Here is a 15,031-nt window from a genome sequence, read left to right as displayed (position 1 = left end):
TAAGCCCTAGTTTTTCGAAAAATTTGATTGAAATAAAGCCCTTATTTTTATTTTTGTGCTTAATTTTGATAATTTTTGAAGTTTTATGCTTCATAAATTTAATTGGATTGATTTGTTACATAAAATATGGTTTTTTGTATAATCAATAATTTGATTTAAGTGTTAGATTAAATTTTGAATTAATTTTGTAAAGAACCCTAAATTTGAAATTGAATTATGAATTTAATTTCAAAATTGAATTAGGCATAAATTTTATGTTTTAATTCAAAAGACCTAATTAATTTAATTTTACAAAAGTTTTTTAATTAAACTAAATCTCAAAAAAATAAAAAAGATAATTTTGAGAGGGGACAGCCGTGGCTGGGTGGTCTGACCACCGTTAGGTGGGCCACGACGGCTATCCAGGTGGTCGAAAAGAGGGGTAGTGAGGGCGGTGGGTGGTGGCGTGGCTGGGCATTTTGCCTGGTTGCGCGGCTGGGCTCCGGCCTGGCTGCGGCAGCTGGTGCTGTTGAGGCTGGGCTTCGGCCTGGTCTTGTGGCAGGGATGCTGTTTCGGCTGGGCTGTGAGCCTGGCTGTAGCAGCGGCAGCCACCTGGCTGGGCAGTTAGCTTAGCCACAATATAGCCCCATTTTTCAAAAAAAAAAAAAAAAATAATTATTATTTTTATTTAAAAATATTTCAAGATAAATATGATTTATTTTGGGATAAAATAGAATTATTTTGAAATAAAATCTTTTATTTGGGATAAACTCAAATCTTTCAAAAGTGATATCATCCATATTTAAATTTGTTAATTTTGATGATTATCCATAATTAAAGTGGTTAATTTTGGAGAGGATTTGTTAGGATATTTTGAGCACATTCCAAAAGGATAAAGATTGATTTAAATAATGTGATTATCCCATAATTATTTTAGGATATAATTGATTTAAAATTTATGATTGGCTAGTAATTAGGATAGAATCTCCTAATTTTGTTAGGATAATCTTTGGGGATAAATATGATTTATCTTTTAAGATTAAAATAAGATTTGATTCTATCTCATGCCTAATTTAATATATATGATATTTTATTGATGTTCATGAATAATATATGATATTATCTAATTGCAGTAATTAAAATATGAGATATTTAGGTGTCGTGTTTCCTTAATTATGAACATTCGATGTTGTAGTTTAGGAAAGCATGATGAGTGATTTATTATGTGGCAAATTTATAATATATGATATTATGTTGCTATATAATGACTAGTATGGCCCATTAGATTGCTAAATACGATTTGCGTATCGTGATGTATTTTTGTAATCTAAGTATGGTCTACGAACCGATAAAGTATTTTTGTAATTTTATTTATTTTATTTAAGTAGTAAATAGAATATAGTAGAATTACAGGTTGCAGTTAATCCAAGAAGCCCATGAAGTGAAGGCCCAAAGGAGAGAGGTGGATGAGATCCATGAAGGCTGAAGTGGGAGCATTTACTTTGTTAGTTTTCTTAGGATTAGGGGCCATGCTATGTCTTGTTTATGCATTCAGTATTTTATGCATGTTAGATTTTATTGATGTTAATGATGATGCGCTAGAGTTCACTAAATTAATCATAACATAATAAATCTAAGTCCTGGTAATATTGAGGTTGCTTTTCCAATTAAAAACCCAATAAACCTTTGATATTTATGATAGGTCATGCCAAAGCTGGGTGTCATTTTATATCTTGGGAGAGTTGGGGTAAGTCAAGTTTTACAATTTTAATTGGTTATACTCAACAAGGTTACCTAAAGTGTTTAGAACCTTGAAGCAAAGGGTAATAATTAAACATGTGATGGTTAATTATTCAACCAAGAGTTACAAGAGTTGTAATCATTAAAGAGTTTACTCACCTTGAAAATGTAATGGTTGATGGTAGGGCCAAAGTTCGGTCAATTATTGCACAAATAAAGAGTCTTGGAATCACTTAAATTCAAATTGGGATCATTTAAATTGAATAAAGTGTTTTAAAGTTACCAATTTAATTTGCTTATGGTACTTTAAATTTTATTAAACATAATTAAATTTTGCGTTTACTTATAAGTAATATGTCGTTCTAATTTTATATAAAATCTCCTCGATTGAAAATAAAGTTGAGAAACGTGATCAAAAGGTTAAAAGATAATCCATAAACCTATATTTTAATTTTGCTAAGATGGATTTAAAAAACAAGTATGGAAGTCCAATAAAATCTCTTATCTTCAATATGATTGAATATAAGAAAGTGATTGGAAATCCTTATGATCCAAAGTTGATTAAATGACATTATTCTTCATCCATTTCATATAGAGTTAAATAGTTTATTAAACTCAAATATGAATAATGAATTAATAGACTTAGCAAAATCATGAAAAATGCTTAAAAGTTAAGCAAAACATCATTTTGAACCTAAGAGAAATGTTCTAAATGGCTCAAATTGGAAAGGTTTAAGAATATATGAGGATTGCATTAAGAAGTTATAGGCCAAGAAATACAAACAAGTTGCTATTTCTCAAACCTAGAACTACTTACATGCTAAAAGTTGTTATGAACAAAAAATGTTTCCAATTAAATGGACCAATTCCAATTGATTAGAAACCACCTCATACAATTAGAAGGTAAAAGAATGGAAATATTCCAATTTAAGAAGTATATTATAGAAATTGATTTAGCATATTACTACTTCTTGGATATGTAATGTCATGTTTAGTTCACTGTCATTGAGAATGTGGTTGAACTAAATGAAAAAGTATGGCTAAGGGAGAAATGAATCTACAAGTTTAGAAGCAACTGTTGCTACTTCACAAGTAGAATCTACAAGTCTAGAAGCAAAAGTTGCAACTTTACAAGTAGAAGCTTATTTTCACCTTACCTAGTTATTGGCTAGAATTAAATAAATGTTATTTATTCTTGCCATTATCGAAATACCATTCAATCTTAGTAATGACTAAGCATTGAAGATTATACAACATGGATAAATGTTATTCTATGCTTTATTGAGTTAATGTGTTTTGAATAGCTAAATAGGTTTAAAAACTCAATATGGTAGATATAGATAAACTAGTTCTATATATATATATTGTCTCTATATGTCAAATGATTCGGATGAAAATGAACATAGCATGCGGAAGATCCAAAGGGATGGACTTTCAATATCGTTAGATTATAAATCTATTGATATATGTGAACTTCATTCCAATTTGAAAATTTTGACAAAGTCACCATTTAGAGAAATGATGATGCGAACTCGAGGTCGAATACATATCGATGTAAGAAAACCAAAGGTTCAAAGGCTAGAGTCGGACAATGAAACTTTATTTGTGATATGATCACCAGTGCTTAGTTGAATCATAAGTGTGAAAATTTTAAAAAATTCAAAAGGTTTAGTATGAAGTTCAGTATCAACTTGACAAGATAATGATTACATTACAATATGATTGTAATTGTGAAAGTTTGAGTCAAGATTTACTTGGCAATATATATTCAACTTATTGCGATATGATCGTGATAATGAGAATTTGAGCCTACCTTAATAAACATCCAAGAATTATGAAATTGTTTTACAACAAACTCCAAAAGAGACCTTATGAAGTGTTTATAAAGGAGCTATCAATCTATATAAGATATATTTTGATAATGGATGAAAATTACCTATCTTCCAACCATTATTCAAGGGATATACTTTTAAGATAAGATACAAAACTAAACAAAACTACGTTCGTTAAATCAAAATGTAGCAAAGGCTTCATACATGATATGGATAAGAAAAGTTCTTATAAAGTCTTTATACAAAGCAAGGAATGAAAGTTGTATTAAAATGTTTCATGCACGTTCAAGTCCTATATAGAGCACGGGGTATTACTACACAAGTCATACTTAGGACAAAGTGTTTGTTGCTCAAGTAGGTGCCTTTATGGAAAACATGTCATTTCCAAAAGGTCAAGTGGGAGTAGTGTAAATCTCGAAAAAGTTCGAGAAAAGCAACAAACAAACATGGTTTAAACCATGGTTGGTTCACCCTATGCTAAATATGCCTCTTCAAAAGGCAAGTGGGAGTATAAGCTAATTCGAAAAGTTCGAGAGCCTTGAAAGAGTTCAAGAAAAGTCAATTTGAAAATCTTGAAGAAATTCAAGAAATAATCGAATGAAAGCAACAATATGAGCATATTCACCTCATGTTACAAATGACAACGCGTGGTCTCATTAAGTGTAATGGGAATAATAATAATGTGTCGAAGGTAGTGCATTCCAAGTACACAACCTCTAATGTCGTTTCTCATTAAAAACTAAACAAAGTTGTTGTATAAGTTTCAATTGTTGCATTAAAACCCACAATGATGACTAGCATACGTGAAACTTAGCTAAAGAAATATGATTTCATATTGACTAAGAGTTCTAAAATATTTATTTTGGAACATGATGATTATGCAAGTAATAAAGATTATTTGACAAGTTATAACTCCAAAGTGGTTGAAAAACCATGAAAGTCTTAAATAGATTCTAAGTCTGTAAGAAAGTGTATGACACTTGATTAATTTGCCTAATTGGGTAAGACCCATTATAAGCAAAAAAGACAAGAAAGAAAAATGCTTTCTAACCAAAGCAAAGACTTGCTAAAGGATTCAACTAATTCATAGTATGATTATGACTACGATGAAACCTTTACATTAGTCATGTTGCAAAGATCTATTAAAGATATTTTAGTGATTTCTACCTTATGAGATTTGGTAGATGGATTTTAAATACGCTTTCTTGAAATTGTTCATGAAAGAATATTTGTATACGATACACTCAAAATAGTTTTGAAAATCCAATAATCCTAAAGGATGCATAAGAGGTTCATTTATGGATCAAAGAAAGCACCATAGAGTTAGTATTCTTAATTTTGTGAGTTAATCAAAATTGTTTGATGTTCTCATAAAATGAAGATGTTATGTATACAAGATGTTTAGTAGGATCTATGAAGTCTTCTTGGTCTAGTACAAAGAACAATTATTCATTGCTTGAAGGGTCAAGTAATGGCTAATGCATTTTGTATGAAAAATCTTGAAGAGGAAGATGAGTACAGTTGGGATTCAAGATCTATTGAAATAGGTCTTAAAGGGTGTTGGAGTTTGGTTAAGAAGCTTATATTGATAAGATTCTTATGAAATTCAACATTGTATTGAAAAGAGTTTCAATCCCATATAACATGACACATTGCTTAAAGATTCAATGCTTTGAAAATAGGATTGATGAAATTAAGGTTTTGAGGTGATGCTCCGTATGCATTTTGCAAAGGATGCATCATGCATGTCATGGCCTATACTCGTCTATTTTGATTCACATGTTTTAAGAACAAGTGATGATAGATTTCAATCGAAATCCAATGTAACATTGGAATGCAATTAGAAATTTCTGATTCCTAGTAAAAGGATGAAGGAAAGTTCTTAGTGTATGGAGATGAATATTAAAATTTAGAAGTTTCAAAATTCATATTAATGAGAATGTCTCATGAATTATACTTATTAAACTCCTTCCATAACCAAGGTATGAGAGTCATATCAAGGTTCTTGGATTGAAGCAAGTTATGTAATTTAAGTTGTGTATGTTTTGAGAAAGCATATTACATAAGTAATACATTAACTTGCAGAATTATGTTTATCAATTGAAACAAAGTTTCAATCTTATTTAATTATGGTTTTTGAAATTAAATAAAATGTCCAAAATAATTATGAATTGATGGGCTCATCAGAATGATGACCTGGTGAATGAAACCCCACAGGTGAACGAAATTCATACATTATTTAAGTTCCTAGTTTGAAATCATTAAAGTGGACATAAATGATTTCAATCAATGGACTAGCATGTAAGATTGATTGGATAGCGCAGTTTCATGGGCTATAGGGGCATAGTGATGCTCGGTCAATCACACGGATATGCATGAATGATGCATGATCGAACTATTGACCTACTTTAAAGTTCAAGTATAGAGCTTCTGGATATATTAGTGGATTCCTCTGACATGAGTGGAACATTGATTTCATTCAATGATTGATTTAACTGTGGTACATTCAAACGTCTTCCCGTAACTGGAGATTATAAAGGGTGTTTCCTGGTTACTTCAATAGTTGAGTGGGAGCTTTGGTTGCCACAAGATTGGATTGAGTCTACCTATTTAATTAGGAATGTGTCATCGCGACTTGAAGAGGGAGAATTCAGTGAATGCGTGGCCGCGCTCAAATGTATTACTCAGTTTCATTTGTTTTGTAATTCTAACTCAGATTTCAAGAAAAAGATTTGTAGATTGATATGATCTCGACATGTGATGCAATAATATTATCAAATCGACATATATTGACTTAAGGAATTTGAATATTCACTTGTCTCAGACAAGTGGGAGATTGAAGGATTTATGTCTTCGTCAAGTGCATTTACTAGATGTATAATGGATCGAATTATGGAGATAATTAAGTTCGTTCTTTTGGGTCGTCATTATCTGTTGCTAGACGTGATCAATGATCTTTGGGATAGTCAAATAGTCCAAAGCCCAATAGAATGGATCCTATAAGGTCACACAAAAGGGTAATGGATTGAACAAAATAAAGAAGCCCATTATTGGGCCTCATGGAATGGCCGGCCATATGGGTTGTAAAGGGAGAGTATTATGGGCTTGGTTTGGACTCTAATTATACATATGATGTATAAATAGAGGCCTTGCCTAGGTTTTGATATAACACAATTAACAGTCAATTGAGAATAGATTGCTAGCCACCAAACCCTAGCTTCACGCACATATTCTCTCCTCTTCCCTCATGACTGCACACGCCGGTGGTGCGTATGGTGCACGGTGGTGCAAAGTGGTGGTCGTGGTTGTTCGTGGCTCAGTTTTCTCCTCCCCTCTCCGTAGAAGGTGGTTCAAAGTGTTTGTGCCCAACTACCTAGCAGTAGTGGAGGTTCAATCCTATCCCGTGGACTAAGTAGAGGAGGAACGCTTGGGGCTCTATTATCTCCCTAATTGACAGTTAATCGCTTGTGGAAATCACGCGTCAAAGGTATGTATTATGTGATTCTTAATGTGTTATGCTTGTAGATCCTGTTTAGGTGCGAACGAATATGATTCGTAAAATTCCGCTTAGAGTTCCTAAATCCCTACAAGCAGTGCTAGTAAGGCAAGCCGCAAGCAATGCGCGCTGTGCCTCGTTAGCAGTGGCTAGGTGTGCTGGCTCGCACAGCCCGCACCATCGCAGCAAGGCCAACAATAATTACTTGCTAGGCCTCGCGCGCATGTGCAAAGGCAGCAGCGCCCAGCAGCCCGCAACGATGCGTGGCGTGCTAGCACGGGCTGCCGAAGTGTGCGGCTGTCCAGTAGCATTCAGCCAGTAGCCCAAAAGCAAGCGCAACGTGTTGGGGTCGAATGTGCGGCTAGCCAGCAGGCATAGCCAAGGGGCCAGGCCGCCACCGTGGCAGCCTTGGCACCCAAGGCTGGCTGCGGCCAACTGGCGCGCTGCTATTGGCAGCCATGTGAGGGCCGATTTTTTGTGGGAATGCTTGGGGAGCAAGGACGCCATGTGGTCCTCCTTGTGGTCCTCATCTACTGTAACACCCTAGAAATTCCTTTCCTTTAAAATACCTGTTTTGCTCTTTTTAAAACTTAAAATAGGAAAATCTAAGACATTACCGCCACCGTGAAAACGACTAAGGTAACTATCTAAGACACACATCAGAAGACTATCTTTGAAAAAATTCAAAACAATTCAACTTTCAAAGTCAACCCAACAAAAGTAATGTCAAACCAAAGTAAAACGAAGTTAACCTACAACTTGGAACTATTGTAGGCCCTTATTAAAACCAAACAACTTAAAAACCTCTGCGTTAGTCTCACAAGCATAATATAATAAAATAATCAAAGCAATAAACCACAATATAAACTTATGAAAACTAAGCATGATTCGTTCTTCACTCATGCCCATCATGAATATGCTTCATCACTTGAAAAGTTCATCTCTACTTGTCCCTACTACTCTCCATTAGAAATGGGTCATCGTAGGGCCAAAGTAAAGACTAGGCCAAACAAACATACAAACACACAATCAGCAATGTTGAGTACATAAGCGTAATTAAAACACACTAACATGCTTTCACCTATATCACACAATTTACCTTGTTGCACCTGTTTACAAGCATACAAAATACAACAATACATGACTCTCAATTAAATATTTAATTTATTCAATTAGCATTGATTACGCATCGAACAGGTTTCCCCCCTAATAAAGGGGTACTAACACGAGAGCTAATCGTGCCAGTATAAAAGAACCACTCATAAGTGGCGGAATTCCTGTGCATAATAATAAAAAGGAATATACAGTGTCCTGTACTCCTAGTAGAAGTTATGGTTAAATATAAAACCCCATAACTCCCCCCATATGTTCATACTCAAGGTATATACGTTCCAAGAGTTTTGGTGCATAATCTCTTTCACTTTACGTTATTTTCATATTATTAAACTTGGTGATGACTCTCAAACCATAACACAATCAATCATTATAATTATTCAAACAATTAACCCTACCAATTTAATTCTTGAATAATTAGTGACCACATAATATTTAATGTTGAACCCTTTTTAATCTACCTCGGTGTCAAAGACACCTTAAACGCATAATGCGCCAAAATTCCTATCCCTTGGTGTTAGAAACACCTTAAGTGCACTAAGGCACCAATATATAATTTATTCCTCGTGTGCATAGACACTTAAATAACTATTTTCTCATGCTTATAGCATCTATAAAAATTATATATAGGAACCTTAATCAATTCCTTTTCAATATTCCAAACCAAATTAAACATTAAGTTTAATTAAACATGCTCTTTATCATGCCAATAATAAAAGTATGGTTCATGTACAACATGCCAAATTAATTGTTTTCATTCACTAATCCATCACAAATAATTCATGCTTCATAATTCAATCACTACCATCAACCAAATAATAAATTCCAATCAAAATCTATCATGATACTATTTTTAATAAATTATTCTAAGCTTAGCACGTTCTTACATCACCAAATAAATACCAAGTGCGCGAACATACCTTGAATACGATCTTAAAATCGCCACGACTATATGAAATTACTCACTTGGAAGTCTCCTACAATTCGGAATTAAGTCACGCAGAATTCGGAATTAATTATGAAAATCTAGCACGCAAACCAAGGCAAAAGCCACCCTCGGCTAGCCGGGCTACACAACAACCCGCATGTAGCTGCCAAGGGCTGGTTGTGCTTGGTGCGTGCGCCACTCAAATGCATGGCTGATGCTCGCAAAGCAGCATCATGGCGCAGCAGCAGCCGCATGCTGTGCGCGCTATGCGTGCGGTGTGTGTGGGCTGTGCATGTGTGTGCGTTTCTTGGTGAGGCTGGGTGGCTGTGTGTGCGCGGTGTGCTACTGGCTGGCGGCATGGTGCGCGCACAGCAGCAAGCTCGAGTGGCCTTCGTGGCCACATGTCGCAAGCATGCCCCGTAGGGAGCATAACGCGTATGCGATGCTTTAGGCTACGGGTGTGACGCTTGGCATGGGCCATGGCTGTGCGCGCGACCCCTCACTAGGCACCCATGCCCCAGTGCCTAGCACACCGCGCACACACAGCCACCCAGCCTCACCAAGCAACGCACACACATGCACAGCCCACATGTCGCAAGCATGCCCCGTAGGGAGCATAACGCGTATGCGATGCTTTAGGCTACGGGTGTGACGCTTGGCATGGGAAATGGCTGTGCGCGCGACCCCTCACTAGGGAGCATAACAAAAGGCTTGATGTTAGGAAATTTGGGGTTTTTAGGGCTATGTTATTTTTGCATTTTGCCGATTTTAATTATTTTAATTATGTTTAAATAATTTTAATTAAATTTTGGAGGCTAGGCCTTGGTTTTGAGCAGCACTTGTGAAATTTTATTTGGGCAAAATTTTGGGTTTACCGGCTTAATTAATTGGATTAATTACGTTGGATGCGGAATTTAGTGGGAGCTTCGATTATTAATTGCGCTTAATCACATAATCGGTTAAACAACTTTGACTAGTTTTAATTAGGCTCGTTAATCGGATTAACCACCTAAGTTAGTTACTAGTTTACGCGTGTTTATACATTGTTACTTTTTTATCGTTGTAAAATGCATGGGCCATTCACATATAGTGAATGGATGAATGGAAATGGCAACTAGTGGGGCCCAATTAGGATAGAAAATACAGAATGCGTTCCGTCATGTATTTTTGTAAATTTAAATACGGTCTGTGAACCGTTGAGTATTTTTGTACCTTAATATTTCTATTAGTCCTAATCGTAGATACTAGTAGCTGCATTATTTTGGTTATGTATTGAAGACGGAGGATCTTGGAAGACGAAGCCATGAAGTTGCAAGAAAAGACCCTTGAAGACTCAAGGGGTCCTGCTAGTTGCCAAATGCATCATTTACTTATGTTTTCGATATATATTTATGCTTATATATATGAATGATATGTTAGATGCATGTTTAGGATTTCGAATGTTGTGATGATTAATTAAGTTCACTTATATCAACCAACGTAGAAACCCTAGGTCCCTAAAATATTGAGTAAAATTTGCCATTCCAAAACAACACTTACCAACCTATTAAGAGTAGTGATGGGCTACGCCAAAGCAAGACATCACTATTACTCCTAGGAAACGTAAGGCTTACCAGGTATGCATGTTGGTTTTGGTTATACTCAACGATATGAGTGATGGAGTCCTAACATGTCATGGCAAAGTAGATAAGTTGTTAAGAGAGCATTAGATGCGATGATTTATCTAACCAAGAGTGGCTTGGAGCCATTAGCAAAGAGTTGCTTAGCTTAGAATATTAAGTGTTAAGACACGCCAAAACATGCTTAACTACTCATTAATTCTTTAATTTGGATCTTAGAATCGACTTATTCTCACCAAATGGGGACAATTTTAATGTGTGAATAAGACGTTTAAATAAGTTTGATAAATATGCATGAATTCAATCTTATTTAAGTATTATGAATGGTTTTTCATTTCAAATTCTTTCAATTGTAGAACCATGTCTGTAAATAACTCAAACAACCAATTCTCGTTACGCTTAATTTTCGACAAGGAGAAGTTGAGTGGGCCAAATTTTCTTGATTGGCAAAGAAACTTGCGTATAGTTCTCATGCAAGAGCAAAAGGAATATGTCCTTGATGAGGAAATGCTCGAGACTCCCAATGAGGAAGTGACTTAGGCTGCCCTAAACCGATGGCAAACTGTCAATCGGGATGTCAAATGCATCATGTTGGCCACTATGTCTCCCGACCTTCAGAAGAATTTCTTTGAGAAGGACACAACTTTTGAGATCATTTCTAAGCTTCAGAACATTTTACAAGAGCAAGCCCGAATTAAAAGGTTTGAAACCAACAGGCAGATCCTTGAGAGTAAGCTCAAGAAAGGAGAGCCGGTCAGCCCACATGTACTCAAAATGATAGGATTATTTGAGAACATGGAAAGGCTTGACGCGGGGTATTCAACCGAGATGGCAATTGACATCATTCTCCACTCGTTGCACAAAGACTATGATTAGTTCATGATGAACTATAATATGCACAACATGGAGAAAACCCTCACCGAGCTTCATGGTATGTTGAAGAAAGCCGAGTAAACGCTCAAGGATGAGGGGAAGCATGATATGCTCATGATAAAAAAGGGCGAGCCGTTCAAGCGCTCAGGCAAAAGAAGAAAGGCTTCAAGGGGAAGGGTAAGAAGACCTTTCCGCCTAAGCCAAAAGCTACCAAAGATAACAAGGACAAGAAGGTAGCATCTTCTAAATCTGATTCCGAATGCTTAGACTGCAAGAAGAAGGGACATTAGAAGAGAGATTTCCTCAAATTCAAGGAAGATAATAAGAACAGAACCGTTGCTTCTGGATCAGGTATATTCGTTATAGACTTAAACTTCACTTGCTCAACATCATGCGTATTAGATACCGAATGTGGTTCACACCTTTGTTCCAATTCTCAAGGACTAAGGAACACTAGAAGGCTAGCGAAAGGAGAGGTTGAACTCCGGATTGGCAATGGAGCCAGAATTGCGGCCGTATCTGTAGGAACTCTTAGTTTGTCTTTGCCCTCCGGGCTAGTTTTGGAAATTGAAAACTGTTATTATGTTCCCAACATTACCAAAAACATCATTTCAATTTCGGCGTTGGACGCCAAAGGTTTTGAATTTCGAGTAAAGGCAATGAATGTTCGTTTTATCTCGATAATGTTATATATGGTATTACACATTCTGAAAATGGTCTTTATGTGCTTTCATTAGACAAACAAGTTTATAATGTTAATAATACCACTAAGAAAGCTAAGATCATTGAGTCAAAGGAGACGCACTTGTGGCATTGTCGTCTTGGCCACATTAACATCAAACGCATCAAGAAACTTCTCCAAGAAGGTGTTCTTGACTCATTCGATTTACAATCGTTTGAAAATTGCGAAGGATGTTTATTAGGCAAGATGATAAAACAACCATTCTCCAAGTTGGGAGAAAGGGTAAGTGACTTGTTGGGCCTAATACACACCGATGTATGTGGACCAATGAGTAAAACCACAAGAAACGACCATCAGTATTTTATCACCTTCACAAACGACTATAGTAGATATGGATATGTCTATCTTATGTCGCACAAATCTGAATTGTTTGAAAAGTTCAAAGAATTTTAGAGTGAAGTTGAAAATCAGCTTGGCAAGAAAATTAAAGCCCTTCGATCGGATCGAGGTGGTGAATACTTGAGCAAAGAATTCGATGACCATCTGAAAGAAAAGGGTATACTTTCAAAATTAACACCTCCAGGAACTCCACAATGGGATGGAGTATCTGAAAGGAGAAATTGAACCTTGCTGGACATGGTACGATCAACAATGGGTCTTAGTGATCTTCCTATCTCTTTCTAGGCGCACACACTTGTAACCGCGACACTTACACTGAACTGTGCTCCATCAAAAGCTGTGGAAAAGATTCCATACGAATTATGGACGAAGAAACCTCCAAGATTGTCTTTTCTCAAGATATGGAGATGCGAAGCATATGTCAAGAAATTAATTTCTGACAAACTTCACCCCAAATCTGACAAGGTTTTCTTTGTGGGCTACCCAAAAGAAACCAAAGGGTACTACTTCTACAACAAATCCGAGAACAAAGTGTTTCTTGCTCATGTTGGTGGCTTTTTGGAGAAGGAACACCTTTCCAAAATGACAAGTGGGAGGAAAATCGAATTCGATGAAGTTCGAGAGTACGAGTAACAAAATCAAATTGATAGTTAAAGTGCTCAAACAACATCTGTTGACGCTAGTAAAAATGTGCAAAGTCAAATTGACAATGTTAATGCTCAATCCGTTACCCTACGTAGGTCGCAGAGGCCAAGGTCTCAACCTAATAGGTATCTTGGTGTCGTATTAACCAAGAATCAGGACATCCTGCTAATGGATGGAGACGAACCGGCAACCTACAAGCAAGCGATGGCAATCACCGACTCTACTAAATGGCAAGAGGCCATGAGATCTGAAATTGATTCCATGTTTGAAAATCAAGTATGGGACTTGGTTGACTTACCCAAAGGTTACACACCTATTGGATGTAAGTGGATTTTCAAATTGAAAACCGACAAAGATGGAAATGTATTCATTTACAAAGCTAGACTGGTAGCAAAAGGTTACAAGAAAATTCATGGTATTGATTATGATGAAACCTTTTCTCCGGTCGCAATGCTTAAATCCGTTCGGATCATCCTAGCGATTGCTGCATATTACAATTATAAAATATGGCAGATGGACGTCAAAACTGCCTTCCTCAATGGAATTTTGGAAGAAACTGTGTACATGACAGAGCTTGAAGGTTTTGTCGACCAAAACAATGCTAGGAAAGTGTGTAAGCTTAAAAAGTACATTTATGGGCTTAAGCAAGCTAGCAAAAGTTGGAATCTGCGATTCGATGAAGCCATCAGTAAGTTTGGTTTTATCAAGAATCCAAATGAATCTTGTGTTTACAAGAAGGTCAGTGGGAGTGACATCGCCTTCCTAGTCTTATATGTCGATGACATATTGCTCATTGGAAACAGTATTCCAATTCTAGAGTCTGTAAAGGCCTGGCTTGGAAAATGTTTTTCAATGAAAGACTTGGGAGAGGCTTAGTACATATTGGGCATCAAAATCTATAGGGATAGATCAAAGAGGATGATTAGATTGAGGATGATAAGGTACTGGCTCGATTTAACATGCAAGAGGCCAAGAGAGGTCACCTACCCATGTCACATGGCATAACCCTAAGCAAGAAGCAGTGTCCACAGACACCTGATGAGCGAGAAAGAATGAATCAGATACCATATGCTTTGCTTATTGGATCGATCATGTATGCCATGATATGTACTAGGCCAGATGTATCGTATGCCTTGAGTGCTATGAGCCGATGCCAATCAGACCTAGGAGAGGTACATTGGACTGAGGCCAAGAATATCCTTAAGTACCTAAAAAGGAATAAGGATAAATTCCTGGTATATGGTGGCTCAGAAGAATTAGTTGTTGAAGGTTATACCGACGCAAGCTTTCAAACAGACAGAGACGATTTCAAATCACAGTCTAGATACGTGTTCTGGTAAATGGAGGAGCGTTTATTGTAAGTGTGCCAAACAGAGCACAACTGCAGATTCTACAACTGAAGTCGAATACTTGGCAGCTGCTGAAGCGGCTTAGGAGGCAGTTTGGATTCGTAAGTTCATTGGTGAACTTGATGTTGTACCCTCCATCAAGGGATTAATAGCCCTTTATTGTGACAACAATGGAGCTATTGCTCAAGAAAGAGAGCCAAGGGAACATCAGAAGGTCAAACATGTCAAGCGGCGATTTCACATGATAAGGGAACGGAAGTCAGAAGGTGAAATCAGAATTTGTAAAGTTGGAACGGACGACAATGTAGCCGATCCACTTACTAAACCTCTGCCTCAAGTGAAGCACAACAAGCACGTTGAGGCAATGAGAATCAGG

Source organism: Chenopodium album, chromosome 15 (assembly GCF_948465745.1).
Source record: "Chenopodium album chromosome 15, dcCheAlbu1.1, whole genome shotgun sequence".
Taxonomy (NCBI): domain Eukaryota; kingdom Viridiplantae; phylum Streptophyta; class Magnoliopsida; order Caryophyllales; family Amaranthaceae; genus Chenopodium; species Chenopodium album.
The sequence above is the reverse complement of the archived record's forward strand: the minus strand, read 5'-3'. Positions refer to the sequence as shown.